Below are 25,818 nucleotides of genomic sequence, written 5' to 3'. Positions count from 1 at the left end.
TTATTCCTTGACCTGAAAGAATTATTTCCCTTTGCGCAGAGTAATAACAAGACTGATCTGTTAGCAGACCCTTGAGATAGGACACCAATTAACAATAATGTAGCACAAAGTAACGAAGGAAGGTAGACCTTTATTATTTGGCAAGGTTACTGACAGCACTATGAGGCAGAATCTGAATAGATCCTAATATGATGCAATTTTGCAGCATCTTTGTAATTCAGATAAATTCAGATAAATCCATAATGTATGGGACAAGGACACTTTTTTTCCTCTATTTGACCCTGTGCTTCATAGTTTTAAATTTGTAATCAAACAATTTACATGTAATTAAAGTGCACATTCCAGATTTCTTCTAGGTTATTTGTATACATTTTGGTTTGACCATGTATAAATTATTATAGCACTTTTTATACATAGTCCCCTCATTTCAGGGCACCATAATGTTTGGGACATTTGGCTTCACAGGTGTCTGTGAGTACTCGGGTATGTTTAACTGCTTCATTGGCGCAGGTATGCAATAACTAGATTTGTACCTAAGTTTTTGATCACCTTTGAATCTGTTGTTGCTATTTTTCAACACGAGGACCTGAGTTGTGCCAATGAAGCCATTATGAGGCTGAAAAACCAGAATAAAACAGTAAGAGATATTGTTCAAATCTTAAGATAGCAAAAGCAACATTTTGGAACCTTATTAAGAAGAAAGAGCATACTGGTGAGGTCAGTAATCACAAAGGGACTGGTATTCTTCTAGACTCACTTAACAGCCTCTCAGATCTGAAGAAAGATATTTTCCAGCAGGCTGTGATGTCAAATGAAACTAGGGGTTAATAGATTGGATGTGGACATTCTGCGAGATGCTTTTCCTCATTTATACAGCATCCCTTTGGTAAACCTTGTGCAGTAATTTATTTTGTTTTTATTAGCTCATCTATTTGACATGGTAAAGTGATTTTGGTGGCTCTTTTGAATAACATTGCTATCTAAAATATTTAGTCAACCAGTAACAATTTACAAATAATACATAAAGCATCAAATTTGCTTACATTGGGAAAATTTTGCAATTTTAAATGCATTTTTGTGCTGAATGTTATTGTGTCCACTGTGTGGCTCTGCAGCTCAGTTAAAACTGTGTCGACAAGTGAAAATGTTAATACTGAATTTTGTTTTTGTGGCGACACATGGGAAAATTTTTAATTTAAGGAACTCCGTGTGGTTGAATTTTTTAGGTTTCCTTTAGCCTAACTTATTTTTCGCACTTCATACTTTTCACAACAGAATCAGATAATGATGAACAACTTGATAGGGGGCTTTAATTCAATGCTTGTGCTTTATATGAAACCTAGTCCAACATAAGATAATCTGTCAACATTAATAGATGATTGAGTCCTTCCTTCACTCTCTGTCAAGCCAAACAGAATGGAAAGGAGATACAGGATGCCACCAAACAACTTTCTTAATAAAACACCATATTTTAATCTGCCTATCATTCAACCATCTATTTGAATTTAGAAATTATTTTACTTTTTTGTTTCACTAGAACTTATTAAAGATTTTGAGTCATTTTTCTTGTGTCAAAATAATAGGATGAGCTAGATTAATATTATCTGTGGATTAGATACCTTTCCCAATGTTCAAGATGATTAAACTCTTGATACCCAATTTGTCTTTATTATTCTTATCAAAAAAAAAAGCCTTAGGATTCTCATGGTACACTTCATTTATTGAATTATCAATACTTTGGATTTTGGTTTATAAGGATTTTCAAGGCAGATTCTTTCATCCTCTTAACAATAGAAAATTATTGATATAGTGCCACATCTGATAGAGATTTACATTTTAATTGCTGAAGTGTCCATTTTGGAAATCTTGAAGGCTGGCTATGCTTTCATATCTCACAAGCTTATGTTCTTTAATATGATTTCCATTAGGGGGCATTATAGTTTCACAAGTTGAAATTGCATTTCCTGTTCTACAGGCATACAACTATGGTTTGTTCTAGAAGGTTCGTGGCATAATTTTATTGTAAAGTATACTTCAGAGGGAAGCTTGACTTTCATGGCAAAATCTACCACAGCTGTCATGCTTATTGTCCTTTTCAGATATTTTGGTTTTGAAATGTGAGCATGTATGCTTTCAAATAATTCTCCAAATAACTTAATCCTGAAGGAAAAAAATAATTTGAACTGGCATCCAGTTTATCTTTTCAAATGTCAGACTTATCTACATTGATGTTTGTTTTTATTGATCAAGATTTTAAAGCATAATTTAAGTGGGGATTGGCAGGATTGGATGGATACTTTGGGACACATTTTATGCAAGTTTCACAGAGACAAATGCAAAGATAAAATTTGAAAGTAAGATGTGAGATCAAAATTTTTATGCAATTAATTTCAAAAGCTAAATTATAAGAAATTTGGCTAATTTCATTTCATTTTTATTCAGAGGTTCCACCTGCAAGTGTCATTCCAAGTTGTACATCATTCTGACTAGGGAAAATACTGATCCTTCACTTGGTTAAAAGCTTGAAACCTTTAACCTAGTAGCAAAATAGGAGTACTTTGAATGTACAGACTGTAGTAGTTGAAGATATCTCGTCGCCACTTCTCGCCAAAATTGATTGCTAGGCTCTACTAATAATGTGTACATTAAAAAAAAATCTGAATATAATGTTTCATAATAACTAAACTTAACAATTAGAATACTGGAAATAGCAATTAAGTTTTGAAAAGAAACTTGAGTTATTTTAAGAATGAATATGCAATTCTGAGAATATTTAACAGTTTGCAACTCATAAGAAAGAGACTTCAATGTTTTAGATTAATGCTCCATTTTGAAAATAAATGAACCGTGTTGAAAGCTTTCTTTTTTCATTTTAACATTTCTTTGCTGAGTTTAATTTGGAAAAAAAAATACACACGTATTAATCCAATACATGAGATGAAATATAAGAAAAGATAGATAATTTGTACCTCTCAAATAATACCGTAAACATACATAGTATAAATTATGTGCACCCTTCTTAATCAAAACCATTTTTAAAACACTTCAAAAGAAAAAAAAGAAAAACAGAGAAAAAAAAGACCTCCTATTAATCGAACCCCTCCCTCTAATCAAGGTTAACTTGCATATCTAATATACATAAGAAATGAAGGACGACATTCAAAGACCAGACAGCGCAGCTCAGGAGCATCCAAACACCCTGATTCTTTATGGTCATACTCCATCAATGGGCTCCAAGTCTTGTAAAAATTTCACCTTTACATCTTTAACATCTGATTTTTTTTCTTTAGATATAATGTTTCTAAATGAAACATTCATCTATTTTTCTCTCATTCCAGATTCTGATGACCTGCTGTACATTCATCCGATTTCTGTTCTCATTTCATTTTCCTAATATTAGCTCTGCAGCTTTTTTGACCCTTATTTAACCCTTATTTGTGCTTATTATATCCTAATATTTATGTTTGGATTGGCTATATTTAAAGGCATTAAGGTTCCTTTTATTGTTACATCTTTGGCTTGGCTTTGCGGACGAAGATTTATGGAGGGGTAATGTCCACGTCAGCTGCAGGCTCGTTTGTGGCTGACAAGTCCGATGCGGGACAGGCAGACACAGTTGCAGCGGTTGCAAGTGAAAATTAGTTGGTGGGGTTAGGTGTTGGGTTTTTCCTCCTTTGTCTTTTGTCAGTGAGGTGGGCTCTGCGGTCTTCTTCAAAGGAGGTTGCTGCCCGCCGAACTGTGAGGCGCCAAGATGCACGGTTTGAGGCGATATTAGCCCACTGGCAGTGGTCAATGTGGCAGGCACCAAGAGATTTCTTTAGGCAGTCCTTGTACCTCTTCTTTGGTGCACCTCTGTATCGGTGGCCAGTGGAGAGCTCGCCATATAACACGATCTTGGGAAGGCGATAGTCCTCCATTCTGGAGACGTGACCTACCCAGCGCAGTTGGATCTTCAGCAGCGTGGATTCGATGCTGTCGGCCTCTGCCATCTCAAGTACTTCGATGTTAGGGATGAAGTCGCTCCAATGAATGTTGAGGATGGAGTGGAGACAATGCTGGTGGAAGTGTTCTAGGAGCTGTAGGTGATGCCGGTAGAGGACCTATGATTCGGAGCAGAACAGGAGTGTGGGTATGACAACGGCTCTGTATACGGTAATCTTTGTGTGTTTCTTCAGGTGGTTGTTTTTCCAGACTCTTGTGTAGTCTTCCAAAGGCGCTATTTGCCTTGTTGAGTCTGTTGTCTATCTCGTTGTGAATCATTGCAGCCGAGAGAGGTAAACTGGTTGACTGTTTTGAGTTTTGTGTGCCCGATGGAGATGTCTGGCTGATGGAGGACCTCAGTTTTCTTCAGGCTGACTTCCAGGCCAAACATTTTGGCAGTTTCCGCAAAACAGGATGTCAGCGCTGAAGAGCTGGCTCTGAATGGGCAACTAAAGCGGCATCGTCTGCAAAGAGTAGTTCATGGACAAGTTGCTCTTGTGTCTTGGTGTGAGCTTGCAGGCGCCTCAGATTGAAGAGACTGCCATCCGTGTGGTACCAGATGTAAACAGCATCTTCAATGTTGAGGTCTTTCATGGCTTGTTTCAGCATCATGCTGAAGAAGATTGAAAAGAGGGTTGGTGCGAGAACGCAGCCTTACTTCACACCATTATTAATGGAGAAGTGTTCAAGAGCTCATTGCTGTATCTGACCCTACCTTGTTGGTTTTCGTGCAGTTGGATACCAAGTTGAGGAACTTTGGGGGGAATCCGAGGCACTCTAGTATTTGCCAAAGCCCTTTCCTACTCATGGTGTCGAAGGCTTTGGTGAGGTTACATAATAATACATTAAAAATATAATATACATGATATACTGTATTTGACGGCATATAGTACCCCCTTTTTTTCTCCAGAAATCACCTCAAAAACTATTTTGGGTCCTATATGCAAAGGTGACATTTTCGTGCTGCCATTTTGCAAGATGCAGGAGGAAAGCACTCAAAATACTCATCTGTGCTTTCTGGAGTCACCACCGCTCACTTCTTCTGGTAAGAAGGCTCGCCCTCCCATCACTCGCCCTCTCCCACAATACTTTGAAGGGAATGCTGGGCCTCGATGATCAGGGCTTTGATTGACGAGCACACCTCCCCAAACAGATTGAATGAGGCATTGGGTGCGTGGTAGTGAGCGAGTGGCTTAGGCTGCTCATTCACTGCCAGCCGCCTCTGCACCTCATTCACTTTGCTTGGGGCTTCCCATCACTTGCTCCTTTCCTCTCTCCCGTTGCTCGCTCTCTCCTACAGTGCTTTGAGGGGAATGTAGGGTCTCGATCAGGCTCATCAAACAGAGAGCGAGTGATGGGAGGGAGGGAGCAAGCGACGGGACCCCTGAGCAAATTGAATGAGGTAAATATACTAAAACAAATTTTTCCTGGAATCTCATGCTAAAAATGGTGGGGTGGGGGTGGGGGGTTTGGTCCTTTATGCCAATGGATCCTATATGCCGTCAAATATGGTACTTTTGTCTGACTTAAGGAAACATAGAGTTGCGTGAGCATTTCTGAGCTAGCAATGGGGGAAAGAGAAACAAAAAAGAGCCACTTCATGGATTAAATGGTAATTTTTGGAAACTGCAAAGATAATAGTTGTGAGAAACTCATTGTGCAATTAAAGTAATATTTTTTCCATTCACTGAGAAGTACAATCAGAGAAACAGTTCAGAATAAGTTAATAAAAAAATTGAAATTTGCATCTGATCTATGCTGTACTGAATTTGTAGGACTCTGTGTTAAAATACTTGGAACCCCAATAATAGAACTTTTGAAAGTAGGAAACTGAATTAAAACAATGAAGTTCCAAAGCTAACTAATAAGAAATTTGGCTAAATTAGTCCTATTTTCATCCAGATGTTCCACCTGCAAATTTCCCTCCAAGTTTCACATTATTCTGACTTAGGAAAATCTTAAATTTGCTTAAAATCTTGGAACCATTTTACCCAGTAGCCATGTGGGAGCACTTTGAATGCACAGATTATAAAAGTTGAGCATGTCCTCAAGTATATTATTTAGAGAAGTATCATATCTGCTTTCATTGTTTACCTTTGGTAAATCCTCCCATCCATTGAAGATAACTGCTACATCACTAAAGACCCCCATCACACTGGTTACATCGTCGTCTTGTTGTGATTTTCAAGAAGAAGGTACAGAAGCCTGAAGTCTATATTTCAGATTTATTGTCAGAGTACATACATGATGTCACATACAACCCTGAGATTCCTTTTTTCTGCGGGCGTGGCAGAATTACCACTAATTGGTAGTGCAAAAAAAAACTGTACACAGTGTAAACATGTAAACAATCAAAGTCCAACACATCTAGGTTTAAGCACCTCTAGGTTCAAGAACAGGTTTTTTTTACAGCTATCAGGCTGTTGAGCATCCCTTACTATCCAAACCATAAGCTACTCCAGGACCACAAAAAGACCTATCTACTCTCTTTAAACATCACTTTTATTTCTTGATCTAATTGTAACTGTCAAGATTCATTTTTTTTTTAGTACTTATTATCCCTTTCAGCACTAAAGAAATCTCTTGGTGCCTGCCACATTGACCACCGCCAGTGGGCTGATATCACCTCAAACCGTGCATCTTGGCGCCTCACAGTTTGGCGGGCAGCAACCTCCTTTGAAGAAGACCGCAGAGCCCACCTCACTGACAAAAGGCAGAGGAGGAAAAACCCAACACCCAACCCCAACCCACCAATTTTCCCCTGCAACCGCTGCAATCGTGTCTGCCTGTCCCGCATCGGACTTGTCAGCCACAAACGAGCCTGCAGCTGACGTGGACTTTTTACCCCCTCCATAAATCTTCGTCCGCGAAGCCAAGCCAAAGAAAGACTACTGTGGCCATTGGAATCGCGTGGACATTACAAAATAACCACACAAGGTATTTGTGGAGTGACTCAAATGGATTTACTCTTCATCACCCGCGCAAACCAGAATCACACACTCAACATGCACTGACATCACATGGGCGGTTCAATATCTCCTGGGAGCTGTAATGCTGCCATATTGCCGTAACACGTTCCCCCCCAGAACTGGCAGAAAGGTTTGTCTTTTAGGTTGTCGACCTCTGAGATGAACTGTTGACTGCTGCAGTGGGGAAGGCTTGTCTACATGAGCTGGTTTAAGCCTTTCAATAGTGAAAGACAGTGGTTTCCCTCCAATATCCAAAATACAAGTCGACCAAGTTTGTCTGACTATTCTATAAGGTCCCCTTGTAGGGTGTCTGTAAAGGTTGACCAAGTGTTCCCCTTCAAACAAAGATGTACTCACAGTTTTTGAGGTCTTCAGGTACAACAGATAAGTGTTCTCCGTGTGAAGAGAGTGGTCAATTTTCCTACGGTCTCCGTTAACCTGCTCAACAGTTCCTAAGGTTCATTGCTGGAGCTGGAATGGTAGGGGACAAACTCCCCTGGAACCACCAACGGTGTGCTATACACAAGCTCCACAGATGAAGCTTGGAGGTTCTCCTTTGGAGTTGTTCTAATGCTTAGTAATACCCAGGGCAGCTCATCAGCCCAGTTCGGCCCTCTAACTGAGCCATCGAGGCTGAATTGAGATGTCGATGAAATCTTTTCACCATTCCATTGGCCTGGGGTTGTTAGGCATTTGTATGATGAATTGTATGGAGCAAGTGAGACAAGGCCGTCCACAGCAAGGAAGTAAATTGTTCATGGCCTCTTGCCATCACGTAAACCTGTCTATTAATTGTAAAAAGATAATGGTATCCACTTGAACCAGGATGCGGACCAATGATATCCACGTGAACATGAGCAAAATGCAGAGCAACTGCCAGGAATGCCTTAGTATGCTGCTGAACTTTGCTTTCTGCCAGGCAATGTGGGACGTTGCCATTTGTGTAACGTCTTTTTAAGACTGTGCCACATGAACCCTTCCGAAACCGTACAAATGGTCGATCTAATCAATGGATGTGAGAGACTATGCCCAGAGGCAAAAACTCGACATTTCCATGATTCTGGAACTACTGGGCATCCTATTGATATATTACAGAGGAGTAATTTGCCATTAGCTCCAAACTGGACATCTTTCAATTGCAATTTTGTGATTGCAGTCCAATAACCATTCATCTCATTGTCGTCTTCTTGGGCCAGGGCCAAAGCTGTGAGGTCAATACATTGATCTACAGATGAAACCTCGAGTGGAGCAGAGCAGGAAAGTGCATCAGCTACTACATTTTCTTTTCTGGAAATATGTAGTATTTTTGTGGCAAATGAAAATGCTGAGGGCTTGTGGTTGGTGTAGATAGTAAAATCTCTGCCCTCCAAAAAATTACGGCAGTGTCGAATAGACAAGTAAATGGCCAAAAGCTCCTCATCAAAAGCACTGTATTTCTTCTCTCCTTCATGAAGATGGTGGCTGAAGAATGCTGTTTCCATTGCCTGTTGACACATTGATGAAGTGCAGCTCCTACGGCTATACTGGAAGTGTCCGTAGAAAGTGTGGTGGATGCATTTAAAACTGGGTGTCTGAGCATAGTGGCATGAGTCAGCAAATCTTTTGTCTTCAAGAAGGCATTGTTTCCCTCTTCAATCCAATGGATGGTTCTGGTGTTTCCGGACAGTCAATTGAAAGAGGCTTCATGATATGAGCTCCTTCTGGAAGAAACTGATGGTAAAAAATTTACCATTCCCAAGAATTTCTGCAGGCTTTTAACCCAAGCTGGTCATGAGTATTTGTAATGGCTTCAACTTTGGTTGGCAGCGGAGTCGCGCCTTCCTGAATAATCCATGCCCCAAGAAATCAATCATTTCTTGTCCAAAAATGCACTTATCTGGATAGATGGTCAGTCTAAACTTTTGAAGACGAATAAAAAGTGCACGATGATGTTCCAAATGTTCTTCCTTAGTCACACTGGACACTAAAATGTCATTGAGGTAAATGAAGACATTGTTCACACCGTGTCTTAAAGCATCCATCACCCGTTGAAATGATTGAGCAACATTCTTTAATCCGAATGGCATTCATAAAAATTCAAACAGCCCAAAAGGGGTAATTATTGCTGTTTTTAGAATGTCTTCTGGCTCGACTGGTACTTGGTGATAGCCACACACCAAGTATATTTTGGAGAAGATCTTTGCTCCATGCGAATTAGCCAAGAAATTCCGAATACGAGGTATCGGATAACGATCCAGAAAGGTAGCATCGTAAAGCCGCCTCTAATCTCCACAAGGTCCATTGTGTTTCAGGACCATATGTGATGGAGAAGCCCAGGGACTGTTGAACCCTCGAATTATGCCTAGTTCCTCCATCTTGGCAAACTCTTCCTTAGCTAAACACAGGTTCTCTGGAGGCAAGCAACACGCTTTAGTATGGATAGGAGGGCTCTTAATACAAATGTGATGAGTAACACAGTGCTTTGCAGTGGAGGCAGAAAATTGTAGAGTAGTAACCTCAGGGAAATCTTCCAACAGCTTGGAGAATTCAACCACTGATTTACTTAATGTTTGGAGGTGCAGAGCACGGGTATAGGCATCTGCCAGAGGAATAGTCTGAAAAGTAGTTTCATGTATTAGCTGACACCCTTTTCAGTCGACAAGGAATGAATGAGCCCGAACAAAATCTGCACCAAGCTAAGTACTGGATACTGCTGCTATAATAAATGGCCAAGTGTAGAGATGATTCTTGAACTTGACATTCATCTTCCTGGTGCCAAAGGTTGGAATATCGGAACTGTTAACTGCTTGTAGTTGCAGGTCTGGGGTAGGATGGCGTGTTCCAAAGCTGGTGGGTGGAAATACACCAACTTCTGAACCAGAAATTTTCGCTGGGACAACTGGTCCCATACATACAATAAGCTTGCAGGTTTCTCGCCAACTGCTGCAGTCCTTACTTGTGGTTGGCCTGGGCATTTCCTGCAAAAGAGCAGGGTGGAAAGCACTTGTGGGCATTTACTCCCCAATGCCAGTGGTAATAACACCAAGACGAGGTGTCCACAGGCTGCTTGCTTGTCTTGGGCCGTTGCCTGCTTGTAGGGAGTGATGCGTTAAGAACACTAGAGTGTGACATGGGGTCAATAGTGGAGGGATTGGTTGTGCAGACTTGTCTTTCCTTGCTGTGCTTTTTAGCCAGCCATAGAATGCCTGCCTCCGCTGCTACAACCCATGGGTCTTCAAATGAACACTTTGATAAGAAGAGCCTAATATCATCTGGCATTCGCTCTAATAACATTATCCAAGCTTCACAGAAATCAAGTGAAATTCATCAGACAGGTACTCAACTTTGCTCCAATGAGTCATTTCAGAACAGCTCAAAGGGCACTTTCTTCTCATACCGTTATGCTGATAACATGCACAAAAAAAATCAGCCAAAGTTAAAAATAACCAATGAAGTCTGATAATGATCATGTTTATTGTCATGCACACAAGTACAATGTACGAATACACCAAAATCCTTGCTTGCCACAGCCAAACAAGTACTTTTTGTAAAGAAAATATCTACAATAGTGTAGTAATGATATGGCAGCACAACAATTCCCAGGAGGCATCAAACTGACCATGTGACATCAGTGCGTGATGACGTCACCGCTCATTATTACCATCCTGTCAGTGCCAGGACCAGACAACTTCCTATGGGTTCCACCACATATCAGCAAGTATGTTGCTTTAAAAGCAATTTTATTACGTGTATATGGTATGTCCCATAAGGAATGGACAGCCAAACTTCTGCATTTCGATTAGTTTTTTTTGTGCATGTTATCAGCATATTGGGCCTTTTGCCAGCTGCCAGGAACAGCATTTTATCCATTAGTTCTGAAGAGACACAGACACAATGCAGAAGTTTGGCTGTCCATTCCTTATGGGACATACCATATACACGTAATAAAATTGCTTTTAAAGCAACATACTTGCTGATATGTGGTGGATCCCATAGGAAGTTGTCTGGTCCTAGACACTGACAGGATGGTAATAATGAGCGGTGACGTCATCACGCACTGATGTCACATGGCCGGTTTGATGCCTCCTGGGAATTGTTGTGCTGCCATATCACTACTACACTATTGTAGATATTTTCTTTACAAAAAGTACTTGTTTGGCTGTGGCAAGCAAGGATTTTGGAGTATTCGAACATTGTACTTGTGTGCATGACAATAAACGTGATCATTATCAGCCTTCACTGGTTATTTTTAACTTTAGCTGATTTTTTTTGTGCATGTTACCAGCATAACGGTATGAGAAGAAAGTGCCCTTTGAGATGTTCTAAAATGACTCATTAGAGCAAAGTTGAGTCCACGTCTGATGAATTTCACTTTATTTCTGTGAAGCTTGGATAATGTTAGTAATGTTCACAGCTTCATTGAAAGAAAAAATATCTGCAAAAAAATTAAACGGATACAAACAACAAGAACAACATGAATTTGAATTCTGTACCACCTCTAATAGCAAATCATTCCAGTTTTGAAATATAATGACACTTAAATAAAAACAGAAAATTGTGGAAAGACTAAGCAGGTCAGGCAGTATCAGTCGAGAAACCAGTAAATGCTGCAGGTCTAGAACCTCTCATTTCAAAAGATCTTGGACCTGAAATATTAATTGATTCTCTTTCCACAAATGTTGCCTGACCTGTGTGTTTCGAAAATTTTCTGCTTTTATTTAATTTGTAAATTTGGCACTCAGTATCTGGCCATGTGATCAAAAGCTCAGGCAAAGAGGTGGTTCTTAAGAAATGCCTTCAGAGAGAAAACAGGGATTCATGTTCAGGGAGAAGATTCCAAAGTTTACGGCCTGAAGAGCTAATCATAGTGACAGAACAATTTAATCTTGGGGATAATTGAATGACTAGAATTAGAAGATGGGTATACGTTGCTGGGCTGAGGACTCCTATAAAGAAAGCCAAGACTATCTGAAGAGAGATTTGAAGAGAACTATGTGACTTTTAATAATCAGGAGTTTGTGTAGGTTTGCATTAAGAGAGGAAATGGATGAGAAGGGTGGTATAAATTAGAATATTTTTACATGACATTAAGTGCATTGAAAGCAGAACGAGGGCAACTGGCTGGGAATGCATTGGAATCGACCCAAGGCAACAACAGCATTTCTCACAGAAAATGATCAGTGTTAGGGAGAGTTGGACTGTTATCTGAGAGAAAAGCAAGCAATTATATTCGGAACTGGCTCCTTGTAGTTCATTATGGTATGAAAGTTGCATACAGTTTGGGTAAAGCCTTCGAGCCTCGATCGATTCTTGGAATTATGATATTGTGGCTGTAATGGAGATATGGCTGTAAGAGGAATAGGATCATTTTAGATGGAATAAAGAATGATGTCAAAGACCTGGAGGTGTAGCATTGCTATTCACAGAGTCTATCACAGCTGCACTCAGAGAGTGCATAATGGTGGGCTTAACTGTTGAGGCCATGTGGGTAGAGATCAGAAATAAGAAAGGGGCAGCAATCATTCTGAATGGGCTATATTAAAGGCCTCCCAATCATGACTGGATGGTGGAGGAACAACTGAAGACAGATTGTGGAAAGTTGGAAAAGCAACAAGGTCATCATATTGGGATATCTTAATTTCCCCAATATTGACTGGGATGCCATTAGTGCCAAAGGCTTATGTGGGACAGAAGATATTAAGTGCATCCAGGAGCAGTATGTTGATAGCCCAAATAGGAAGGGATCATACTTGACCTGGCATTGACAAATAAGCAAGGCCAGGTGTTTAAAGTTTAAGTAGGAGAACATTTTAGGAATAGTGATCACTCTTCCTTAACTTTCAAGATAATTTTAGATGACAAATAAGTTTGGGCCTTGTAGAAAAGTACAAAGTAAGTGGAGGATGCATTATGACAAGATTAAAAATGAATGATGAGTTAATTGGGAATAAGGGTTATCAGGCAAGCCCACAATTGACATGTGGCAGTTGTTTAAGGATCAACTAATTAGAGTCCAGTGCAGGCACGTTCTAGTTTGAAGGAAGGATAGGGCTTTCAAGATGTGACCCTTGGGAGAGTTAATGAACTTCATCAAGAAGGAAAAAGAAGCTTATATGAGGTTCAGGAAGCTACAATCACACAGGGCTTAGGAGAATATAAAGATTGTAGGAAGAAGTTCAAACAGGGCATTAGGATGGCCATGAGATGTCCTTGGTGAGCAGCATTTAGAAAAATCATAAGACAATTTGTACCTGGTTTAAAAACAAGATGTTGACTTGGGAGAGGATAGGACTACTCATAGATAAAGGAGGGAATTTATGCTTGGAATCAGAGGAAATGGGTAAAATAATGAATAACTTGGATCGTTTTTACAAAGGAGCAGGACATAGTGATAGGGAATATAATGTGAAGAATGCTTATGTGTTTTCGCACTTTTGAAATCAAATAGGATTGGTGTTGGGTCTTTTGAGGTGCATTAAAGTGGATAAGTCCCCTAGACCTGATGGATATTGCCCGGTTATTGAAAAATGCAGGTGAAGAGATTGAAGGAGCCTCGATAAGAATCTTTACGTCTTCACGTGACAGGAGAGGTCCCAGAGGACTGGATAACCCAGGAATTTTTAGGAACTTGAAGGACTGAAGGACCTGAATGACTGTACGGCCCAACTATCTGACATCCTAATGGATGTAATCAGAAGCAGGATTTATTGTCATGAACAAGTCATGATATTTGGTGTTTTGCAGCAGCATCAAAGTGCCAACATACATATTAAAACCATCTTATGACATTTACTATAAAATAATAAAATAATTAATAGAGCATGAAAAGTAAGGTATTGTCTTTGGTTCATTGATTATTCAGGAATCTGATGGCAGCAGGGAAGAAGCTGTCCTTGTGTAGTTGAGTGCTTGTCTCAAGGCTCTTGTACCTTTTTCCTGTTGGTAGCAGAGTGAAGAGGCCATGGCCTGGGTGGTGGAGGGTCTTTGAGGATAGAGGCTGCTTTTTTTAAAGACACTGCCTTATGTAAATGACCTTGATGAAGTGAAATCTGGTGCCTGTGATGTCGCAGGCTGAGTTAACAACCCTCTGGACTTTATTCTTGTCCTGTGAGTTACCAGGCAGTGATGCAACCAGCCAGAAAGCTCTCCACGGTCCACCTGTAGAAGTTTGAGAGTCTTTGGTGATATACTGAATCCCTTAGACACCTCACAAAAGCTGGCGAACCTTCTTTGTGATTGCATCAATGTGGAGGCTCCAGGACAGATTCTTGGAGATGTTGACACCCAGGAATTTGAAGTTCTTGATCCTCTCCACTACAGAGCCCTCAATGAGGACTGGGTCGTGTTCCCCTGACTTCCTCCTGAAGTCTACGATCTAATCAACATCTCACTGCTACAATCCACTGTCCCCAGAAGATTCAAGGCAGCCACCATCATCCTAGTGCTCAAGAGATTGATGGTAACTGGACCGGCCAGCGGTACTGACCTCTATGATCATAAAGTGGTTTGAGTGACTTGTAATGAAATGCATCAGATTGCACCCTCCAGCGACATTAGACCTGTTGCAGTTTGCCTTCCGTTTTAACTGATCCACAGATGATGCTATCGTCTCGATCCTCCACACCATCCTGAACCACCAAGAGAATGATGCCTCATATGCCAGCCTGTTGTTCGTTGACTTCAGCTTGACGTTTAACACAATCCTACCTCAGAGCCTGGTGGAAGACCACACTCAGACTGGGTTGGTAACAAAATCTCAAGTCCTATCATGCTGTGCACTTGCACATATGAGGGCTGGGTGCTTTACCCACTACTGTTCAAGCTGCTGATGCACGACTGCACTGCCACATTCAATTCAAGCAGCATCATCAAATTTGCGGATAGTACATCAGTAGAAGGCCTCATCGGCAACAGTAATGAATCGGATTACAGAAAGGAGGTTGGGCAGCTTATAAAATGATGTGAGGACAACCTGAGTCTCAAAGCAGACAAGACAAAGGAGATGATTATGGACTTCAAGAGGATGAAGGTCATTCATTCTTCATTACATGTCAATGGTTCTGTCATTGAGAAAGTGGAGTGCACCAAGTTTCTTGGTGTGCCTATAAAGGGTGACCTATCCTGGACCCACAGCACTTTCTCATTAGTCAGGAAGGTGCAGCAGTCCCTACACTTCCTAAGGAGGTTGAGGAGAGCAAAGCTACCATATCTTGAAAACATTCTACAGGAGCACAATGGAGAGTGTCCAGTCAGGATGCATAATTGTGTCGCTGCAAAGCATTGGTCCAGAAGTCAATACAGAGGATCATCAAAACACATAAAAAGGTCACAGGGATTTCTCTTTCCTCTATTAATGACATTTACTGGGAGTGTTGCTTATATAGGACTCAAAGAATTATAGAGAATCCTTTCCATCCAGCACACAATATCTTTGACCCATGACCATCAAGGAGGTACAGGAGCATCAAAATCAGGACTGCCAGGCTGAAAAAAATCACTTCCCACAACTATGAGTCTGTAACCGGGTAAATTATCCCAAATTATTTATATATGTTTTTCTATTTATTTTAAATAATATTTATTTTAATTTTTTTTATAAATATAGATGTGATTATGTGTGTGGACTATGGTCCAGAGAAACATTGTTTTCTCTTGGTTGTATATGGATGGTCAGGTAATAAACTTGAATTTGATAGGCCAGTGAGCCTCACATCAGTGGTAGGGAAACTGTTGGAAAAGATACTAGGGTTAGGATTTATGCATATTTGCAAATTCATGGTCAGATTAAGGACAGTTAACATGGCTTTATGAGGGCAGGACATGTCTTACCAATTTGAGTTTTTCAGGAGATGACAAAGATGGTTGATGAGGGTAGGGCAGTGGATATTGTTTACAAGGTCCCTTGTAATACTGATTTAGAAGGTGCAGATGCATGGGATCCATGGTGAGTTGAAAGTTTAAATATGAAATTGGGTCACCCAGAGATGTCAGAGGGTAGTGATGGAAGATATGATTTGGACTGGAAGCTTGTGACCAGGAGGGATTGGTGTTGGGGCCGCTATTGATTGTGATTATATAAATATTACTTGGATGTACATGTAAAAGGGAGGTAGGTTCATGGTGGAGAAACTCAGCAGCATCCATAAGAAATAAAGGGTAACCAATGATTCAGGGCTGGGCCCTTCATCAGGCATCAGCAAGTACAAGCAGGCATCTGAATAAAAGATTTGGGGGAGGAAGGGGCAAGGCTGGATGTTCACAGGCTAACATTTGAGAGGTCATAGGTTGATACAGGTTGGAGAGTAAAAAATAAATAAGCTGAGAAGTGATGGGGGGAGGGTAGCTCTCTGTTAGAAGAGGGTAGTGAAGGGATAGGGAGCTGGACGAAAGGAGACAGAGGGAAAGGGACAGAGAGCAACTTGGTGAGTTGGGGGGGGGGGGCGATAATAATGGAAATTAGAGGTTGACATTAATGTCACCTGTTTGGAAAGTGCCCAGATAGAATACACGAAATCATGGACCAACGTGTTGGTGTGGAAATGGTGAGTAGAATTGAAATGGTTGAACATTGGGAGGCCCTTGCTGAATGAAACGATCTCCCAATCTACGTCCAGTCTCACTTATGCAGAGGAGGCCACATCAGGAGCTCAAAATGCAGTATAGGATCCTTGCAGATTCACAAGTGAAGTGTTAATGAACTTGGAAGGACTGTTTGGGGCCCCAAATTGTGGTGAAAGAGGAGGTGTAGGCACAAACTTAGTAAGTTTCTAGATAATCCAAATATTGGTGGAGTTATGGACAGTATATCAAAGAACATCACAGGATATAGATCAGTTACAGATACAGGCAGAGAAATGTCAGATGAAATTTAACATGGACAAGTGTGAGGGGTTGTGCTTTGGAGGTCAAATGTAAGAAAAATGTGTACATTTAATGGTAGCAATCTGGATGTCCAGGTCCATAGCTCCTTGAAAGTGGCCATGCAAGTTGACAAAATGTATGGTGTGCTTGGATACATTGGTTGGGACATTGAGTATAAAAGTAAGGAAGTTCTGTCTTGCAGCAACATAAAACTGTGGTTACGCTTCCTTGGAATACTATGCACAATTCTGGTCCTCCCCATTGCAGAAAGAATTTAGAGGCATTGGAAATGGTAGAGATTTACCAGGATGTTGCCTGGTTTAGAGGATATGAATTATGGGGAGATGTGGAACAAAGTAAAGACACATCAACTAAAGGACCCGAAATGGAGGTTATATGTCTTTACCTCCTATGGACACTGCAAGACCTGCTGAGTTCTCCAGCATTTCTGTGTTTTTGGTACAATCACACCTTCTGCAGACTTGCATGTTTGCAGAGATTGTACAAATTTGGGCAAACTATCTCAAGCATAGGAGGCCGTGTACAAAATCATGAGAGGCATTGATAGGTCAGAATCTTTACCCTCAGTCAAAAGCATTACACACAAAGGACATGTGGTTAGGGTGATTGATGGAAGGTCAAGGGAGATGTGTGAGGCAAATATTTTACAGAGAATGCTGGGAGCAGATATTTTACAATAGTAGAATTTAAGAGGCTCCTAGATTGACACATGAATATGAAGGGGAAGGAGGGATATCTGTCAGGTGCATGCAGCAGATTTTTAGTTTTATGTGATGTTATTTTGCCATTTACACGTGGGTTGAAGGGCCTGTTCCTGTACTGTACTGTTGTATGTTCTCTCCATCTAACTCAGTTTCAGATCACTGCCATGAGAGAAATTAAATCAATGGTTAGGAACTTGTTTATGACTGGTTCTGAATGTGATGGCTTGTGTGTTTCCGATAGTTGATTGGAGGAAATTTCTGCTCATTCATTTCTTGATGCTGGAAAAACTGTCTCATCTTTGAACGACTTTGCATGTGCGAAGTGGTGATAAAGTAAAGGTAGGTGACATCAGCAACCATGAAGAAACTAATGATATCGCTGAATGGCAAGATAGAAATGGAAGGAAGCCAATAGATCTTTGAGAAGCATAGAGAAATTAGTGCAAGTGATTTTCTATATTTCCTAGTAGGATACTACATGCGTAATAGGGACTGCACAGTTAGTGGAGTGATTAGTATAATGCTGTTATAGTGCCAGCAATTCGGCGCTGTCTGTAAGGAGTTTGTATGTTCTCCCTGTGTCTGCATGGGTTTCCTCCAGGTGCTCCGGTTTCCTCCCTCCTTTCAAAAGGTATGGAGTTGTAGGCTAATTTGTTTGGGCCAGAAGGGCCAGTTACCATGCTGTATGTCTAAATTAAAAAAAAAACTTCAATACAGCAGGCCATTTTGATCCATGAAGTATGTACCGGCTCAAAGAGCAATCCTATTGACCCACTATTTTTCCTTAAACATGTTTTTGCTTAATTTCCATCAACTTACCTGGATTTTACCACTCCAATCATTTCAGAATAATTTACACGTAGCCAATTATCCTTTGAACTTGCAGAAGTTTAGGAAATATAAGAAAATCAACACCTGGGAGAAACCCACTTGGTCTTGGGTGATTATGTTAAAAACACAGGAATGCTGGAAGAACTCACCCGGTCTCACAGAATCCATAGGGGGTAAAGATTTATTTCTAATGTTTTGGGCCTACGCCTTCCTTCAAGGTATGAGTTCATACCTTGAAGAAGGGCTCAGGATGGAAAGGTCAGTAATATATCTTTACTTCCTATGGACGCTGCAAGATCGGCTGAATTCTTTCAGCAGTTCAGTGTTTTTACTACAATCACAGTATCTGCAGTCTTTTGTGTTTCACTCCATGATGTGAATGTGTTAACATCCTAACCATTGAGGTTAGGAAGGTGGGGTCGCTGAAACTGCCCTATCAGTTGCAGCACTGCCCTAGCTTTGATAGGTTTGATAAAAAATGGATACTTGTGATTGCACCTTGCTGAATAACATTTGGAGAGGTATAATATGGTACATATGTTAACCTATTGGACTCTGTCCATTTTTAACTTTACATAATGTATACTCTGGACTGGGTTCATGGGTAAGCTACAGTACAAACACTAGTATGAACCAGCTGGTGGTTGGGTATAAAACCAGTCCTGGAAACAGCAGACACGGAGCATATACACTTGTTGGTAGTCCCTGAAAACAGGGACACAGAGTCCAAAGGGTTAAAGGCTATCAAATGATAGATATAGGGGGAGGATAGATTATTTTTGTCACAGTTAAAATGGATAGAGATAATTAACTGCAAAATTTTTGGTACTTTGTTTCACATTTTAAAGGCTTATGGATCATGAAATAACAGCTAAATAGCTTTTCAGTGTTAATTGTATATTTAATAAATATTTTGTTGAAGTAAAATGACCACAGTGATTCACTTTTGATTGGATATGTATAAAAGATTTTATAACTATTGATACTTGTTTGCTTTGACTTATTGCATGTAAAGGTGACCTGCTCTGTCTTTTTAAATTTGACAGGAAATGACAGGTTGATCACTCCCTGTCCTACATAATTTCTAGCAGGCTGTTGGCATTTCCAGGTACCTAGTCACATGGCTTGCTCGTGAAGGGTGGAGTAATTAACCAGTTAAATAATTTAGTTACTGTAGTGATTCAGGAGAAATTTAATGGATTTGTTTCCCTGCAAATTGCTGATATTTTGAAGTCTCCAACTGTATTCTTATCTTAATTTTAAAAATGCTTTCTTGCATTGACTCTTTTACCCAGTGGTATGTTTAAACACATTTTTGTTTGTTTGCCAAGAACATAGTGTTCCAGGGTGTAATTTAGTGACGTATGTTACTGGTCTGAAGCCAAAGGAGAGTGAAGTTCATTCTCCTACAATGCATATCGGCTGATTAGTTTGGGAGCTTAACTCTTTATGGAACTAAAAAGAAGGGCTTGGCAGTTGTATTTATGAGATGTAGACACTTGAGTTATTTCTTCAAAATGTGCTTTTTTCTAAAATGGTATTTAATGCAAAGCATTCAAATCAGCATTTTCATAACAAATAATCTGCATACCAAACTGCATGAGTTTTTCATGCTCTGCTGGGACCAAGGAAAGCTGCCTCAGGACCTTCGTGATGCCATCATCATCACCCTGTACAAAAACAAAGGCGAGAAATCAGACTGCTCAAACTACAGGGGAATCACGCTGCTCTCCAATGCAGGCAAAATCTTCGCTAGGATTCTCCTTAATAGACTAATACCTAGTGTTGCCGAAAATGTCCTCCCAGAATCACAGTGTGGCTTTCGCACAAACAGAGGAACTATTGACATGGTCTTTGCCCTCAGACAGCTCCAAGAAAAGTGCAGAGAACAAAACAAATGACTCTACATCACCTTTGTTGACCTCACCAAAGCCTTTGACACCGTGAGCAGGAAAGGGCTTTGGCAAATACTAGGGTGCTTCGGATGCCCCCAAAGTTCCTCAACATGGTTATCCAACTGCACGAAAACCAACAAGGTCGGGTCAAATACAGCAATGAGCTCTCCGAACCCTTCTCCATTGACAACGGCGTGAAGCAAGGCTGCGTCCTCGCACCAACCCTCTTTACTATCTTCTTCAGTATGATGCTGAAACAAGCCAATAAAGACTTCAACAATGAAGATGGTGTTTACATCCGGTACCGCACGGATGGCAATTTCTTCAATCTGAGGCGCCTGCAAGCTCACAACAAGAAACAAGAGCAACTTGTCCGTGAACTACTCTTTGCAGATGATGCTGCTTTAGTTGCCCATTCAGAGCCAGCTCTCCAGCGCATGACGTCCTGTTTTGCGAAACTGCCAAAATGTTTGGCCTGGAAGTCAGCCTGAAGAAAACTGAGGTCCTCCATCAGCCAGCTCCCCACCATGACCACCAGCCTCCCCACATTTCCATCGGGCACACTGAACTCAAAACGGTCAACCAGTTTACCTACCTCAGCTGCACCATTTCATCTGATGCAAAGATCGACAAAGAGATAGACAACAGACTCGCCAAGGCAAATAGCGCCTTTGGAAGACTACACAAAAGAGTCTGGAAAAACAACCACCTGAAGAAACACACAAAGATCAGCGTGTACAGAGCCGTTGTCATACCCACGCTCCTGTTCGGCTCCGAATCATGGGTCCTCTATTGGCATCACCTACGGCTCCTAGAACGCTTCCATCAGCGCTGTCTCCGCTCCATCCTCAACATTCATTGGAATGACTTCATCACCAACATTGAAGTACACGAGCTGGCAGAGTCCGCAAGCATCGAATCCACACTGCTGAAGACCCAACTGCGGTGGGTGGGTCAAGTCTCCAGAATGGAGGACCATCGCCTTCCCAAGATCATCTTCTATGGTGAGCTCTCCACTGGCCACCGAGACAGAGGAGCACCAAAGAAGAGGTACAAGGACTGCTTAAAGAAATCTCTTGGTGCCTGCCACATTGACCACCGCCAGTGGGCTGATATCGCCTCCAACCGTGCATCTTGGCGGCTCACAGTTCGGCGGGCAGCAAACTCCTTTGAAGAAGACCGCAGAGCCCACCTCACTGATAAAAGACAAAGGAGGAAAAACCCAACACCCAACCCCAACCAACCAATTTTCCCTTGCAACCGCTGCAACCGTGCCTGCCTGTCCCGCATCGGACTTGTCAGTCACCAACGAGCCTGCAGCTGACGTGGACATACCCTTCCATAAATCTTCGTCCAAGCCAAAGAATCTGTGCAAGTCATTGTTTGGACCACATGGTGTTCTGTGCCCCTGAGAATGGGAATTATATCACAGTCTTCTGTTGTGTATCTTGACATATACCCCTACATCTCATTCAAAATCTTTCGAACAAATTTGCATGCACTAAGAAAAATTAACATTGGTCTCATTTGCAGTTCGGATGTCATAAGGATGTTATGCTTGAATGCCGATCGTACATGAAAGATAAAGGAGAGGGCCTTTCTCTCTACCAACTAACCAAGTCTTTGAAGCAGTTATGTTCTAACTTGTTTTTTTGCACAGGTATTGCTCTGTGGCTGTTAGAAATGTATTTTTCGTTATTTCTCCATTCCAAACAGCTTGTGAATACTAGTCATCTTTGGAAAGTACAGAAACTATTCATCTCTCTTTTAAACTTGCATTTTGAAGGCATTCATTAAGGCTAAATATATTTTCTGAACATTATTTCAATTTATATTTCCTGAAACCAACTACATTTTTAGTGATGTATTCAGATATGGTTAAATTCTCTCATGATAGTGAGATAATTGGATTCAAAATTGGCTTTGTTGAAAGGAGTTAGAAGATGTTAATAACTATAACTACAGATGCCAAAATCTTGATCAAATAATGAGAAACTGGAGACACTCATCAGGTCATGGAGAGAAAGTGACAGATTCAAGAGTAAATGTTTCAGGTCAAGATCCCTTTATTGAGGGCGATGCGATTAGTGCAATGCTGTTACAGCACCAGTGATCAAGATTTTGTTCAAAACCTGCGTTGTTTGTGAGGTGTTTGTATATTCTCCCTGTGTCTGCTTGGGTTGGCTCCGGTTTCCCCCACCATTCAAAATGTATCAAGATTTGTCGGTTAATTGGATGGCTCAGGCTCATGGACCGAAAGGGTCTGTTATCATGCTGTATGCCTAAATTTAAAAAAATTAAATTCAGAGTCTTGATAAGGTCCCAACTTGAAAGGGTGGTAGTGGGGGGGGGGGTTGTTTTTCAGATTGGAGGCCTGCAACTAGGACGTGCTGCAGAGATTGGTGGTTTATTGTCTATGTTAACACGGATTCTACTGTATTATCAGGTAGTCATGGTGGGGAGCTGGCTGATGGAGGACCTCAGTTTTCTTCAGGCTGACTTCCAGGCCAAACATTTTGGCAGTTTCCGCAAAGCAGGACCTCAAGCGCTGAAGATCTGGCTCTGAATGGGCAACTAAAGCGGCATCGTCTGCAAAGAGTAGTTCACGGACAAGTTTCTCTTGTGTCTTGGTGTGAGCTTGCAGGCGCCTCAGATTGAAGAGACTGCCATCCGTGCGGTACCGGATGTAAACAGCATCTTCATTGTTGGGGTCTTTCATGGCTTGGTTCAGCATCATGCTGAAGAAGATTGAAAAGAGGGTTGGTGCGAGAACACAGCCTTGCTTCACGCCATTGTTAATGGAGAAGGGTTCAGAGAGCTCATTGCTGTATCTGACCCGACCTTGTTGGTTTTCGTGCAGTTGGATAATCATGTTGAGGAACTTTGGGGGACATCTGATGCGCTCTAGTATTTGCCAAAGCCCTTTCCTGCTCACGGTGTCGAAGGCTTTGGTGAGGTCAACAAAGGTGATGTAGAGTCCTTTGTTTTGTTCTCTGCACTTTTCTTGGAGCTGTCTGAGGGCAAAGACCATGTCAGTAGTTCCTCTGTTTGCGCGAAAGCCGCACTGTGATTCTGGGAGAATATTCTCGGCGACACTAGGTATTATTCTATTTAGTAGAATCCTAGCGAAGATTTTGCCTGCAATGGAGAGCAGCGTGATTCCCCTGTAGTTTGAGCAGTCTGATTTCTCGCCTTTGTTTTTGTACAGGGTGATGATGGTAGCATCACGAAGATCCTGAAGCAGTTTTCCTTGGTCCCAACAAAGCTTGAAAAACTCATGCAGTTTGGCATGCAGAGTTTTTCCGCCAGCCTTCCAGACCTCTGGGGGGATTCCATCCATACCTGCTGCTTTGCCACTTTTCAGCCCCCCCACATCTCCATCGGGCACACAAAACTCAAAACGGTCAACCAGTTTACCTATCTCGGCTGCACCATTTCATCAGATGCAAGGATCGACAATGAGATAGACAACAGACTCGCCAAGGCAAATAGCGCCTTTGGAAGACTACACAAAAGAGTCTGGAAAAACAACCAACTGAAAAACCTCACAAAGACAGAGCCGTTGTCATACCCACACTCCTGTTCGGCTCCGAATCATGGGTCCTCTACCGGCATCACCTACAGCTCCTAGAATGCTTCCACCAGCGTTGTCTCCGCTCCATCCTCAACATCCATTGGAGCGCTTTCATCCCTAACGTCGAAGTACTCGAGATGGCAGAGGTCGACAGCATCGAGTCCACGCTGCTGAAGATCCAGCTGCGCTGGGTGGGTCACGTCTCCAGAATGGAGGACCATCGCCTTCCCAAGATCGTGTTATATGGCGAGCTCTCCACTGGCCACCGTGACAGAGGTGCACCAAAGAAAAGGTACAAGGACTGCCTAAAAAAATCTCTTGGTGCCTGCCACATTGACCACCGCCAGTGGGCTGATATCGCCTCAAACCGTGCATCTTGGCGCCTCACAGTTTGGCGGGCAGCAACCTCCTTTGAAGAAGACCGCAGAGCCCACCTCACTGACAAAAGGCAAAGGAGGAAAAACCCAACACCCAACCCCAACCAACCAATTTTCCCCTGCAGCCGCTGCAACCGTGTCTGCCTGTCCCGCATCGGACTTGTCAGCCACAAACGAGCCTGCAGCTGACGTGGACTTTTACCCCCTCCATAAATCTTCGTCCGCAAAGCCAAGCCAAAGAAGACTGTATTATCAAAATTGTTATCAAGATTTCAAGTAACAGGCAAAAAGTACCGAGGCAAATAAATAGCTAGAATGAATAGGAATAAATAATTTTAAAAAAAGATTGTAAAAGTTAATGTCTGAAGTAACACATTAACCTTTGGTGAATTTTAAAATTTTATTTAAATTTTTTGAAACTTAGATATACAGCACGGTAATAAACCCTTTCAGCCCACAAGCCCATGCTGCCCAAATACACCCAATTAACCTCCAATCCCAGTACGTTTTGAATGGTGAGTGGAAACTGGAGTCTCCGGGGAAAACCAACGCAGACACAGGGAGAACATACAAACTCTTTACAGACAGTGCAGGATTTGAATCCCGGTCCTGATTGTGTTGGCTAACCACTATGCTAACCATGTTGCCCAAAAGATGGAAGTATGACCAAATATTCAGCCAGTGGAATCCCTTGGTCATGCTATGCTTGTATCAGCTGCTTGAATAAAATTTGAATAAAAATGTGTTTGAATAAAATGGTGTTATCCAGGGTGAAGAGCTTTGCTCATAGCAGCTGTTTGAATAAGTAAAACATGAAAATCTGTAGACACTGTGGTTGAAGTAAAAACACAAATCTGGAGAAACTCAGCAGGCCAAGCAGTGTTCTTTATAGATCAAAGGTTTAAAAAAAAAATACATAATTGACGTTTCGGGTTTGAGCCCTTCATCAAGGTATGGAAAAATGTCGGCTGGTATCCAAACAAAAGAATGGGGGGGGGAGGGCAGGTTGCAAAGGAAGGAGGTGATAGGTGGAGAAAAGAGGGAGGGGACAGCAGAAATTAAATAGAGGGAAGGGGGAGGAGAACTGGAAAGGGGAAGGGAGTGGGGGGGATGATGAGGAGAGTAGGTTAGCAGAACTGGAAAATGTTAATGCCATATAGCTGGAGAGTGCCTAGATGAAATATTTGGTGTTATTCCTCCAATTTGAGGGTGGTCTTGTGGTGGACCACACCACCTCCCTTACTCTTTTGTTCAAACGCCTGCCAACATTTTTCTATACCTTGATGAAGGGCTCAAGCCCAAAACATCTCTGTAATGGTATCTTTGCTATATAAAGGACACTGCTTGACCTGCTGAGTTTCTCCAGCATTGTGCTTTTACTTGAATAAAATTCCACAAGATGAAGAGCTTTGCTCACAGCACCTGTTTGAATAAAATTATGTTTGAATAAAATGCCGTTGAAGCGGTATGCTTGGAGGGAGTGGGCAGAACCAGTGCTAACAGCCCCTGTCTTGTGACAGCCGGACACAACAGCCTCCTATCTACTGGCAATTAGCCATTAAAGCCACTAGGCATAGTGACTCAGCAGCACTCATAGTTCAACTGAGAAGCCACTGAGACCTTTTC

At 41.6% G+C, this 25,818-nt stretch overlaps 2 protein-coding genes across 15 annotated transcripts in view; one reads left to right on the top strand and one right to left on the bottom strand.

The window, feature by feature from the left end:
* spidr (scaffold protein involved in DNA repair) overlaps positions 1–25,818 on the top strand; it is a 343,155-nt gene that overhangs the window by 24,617 nt on the left and 292,720 nt on the right. The gene's annotated exons all lie outside the window — the stretch shown is intronic.
* Positions 1–25,818, bottom strand: part of LOC138755504 (uncharacterized) — a 65,155-nt gene that overhangs the window by 39,128 nt on the left and 209 nt on the right. The window lies entirely within an intron of this gene.

Source organism: Narcine bancroftii, chromosome 2, assembly GCF_036971445.1.
Source record: "Narcine bancroftii isolate sNarBan1 chromosome 2, sNarBan1.hap1, whole genome shotgun sequence".
NCBI lineage: Eukaryota > Metazoa > Chordata > Chondrichthyes > Torpediniformes > Narcinidae > Narcine > Narcine bancroftii.
Note: the sequence above shows the minus strand (reverse complement) of the source record. Positions and strands in the feature narration are given on the sequence as shown.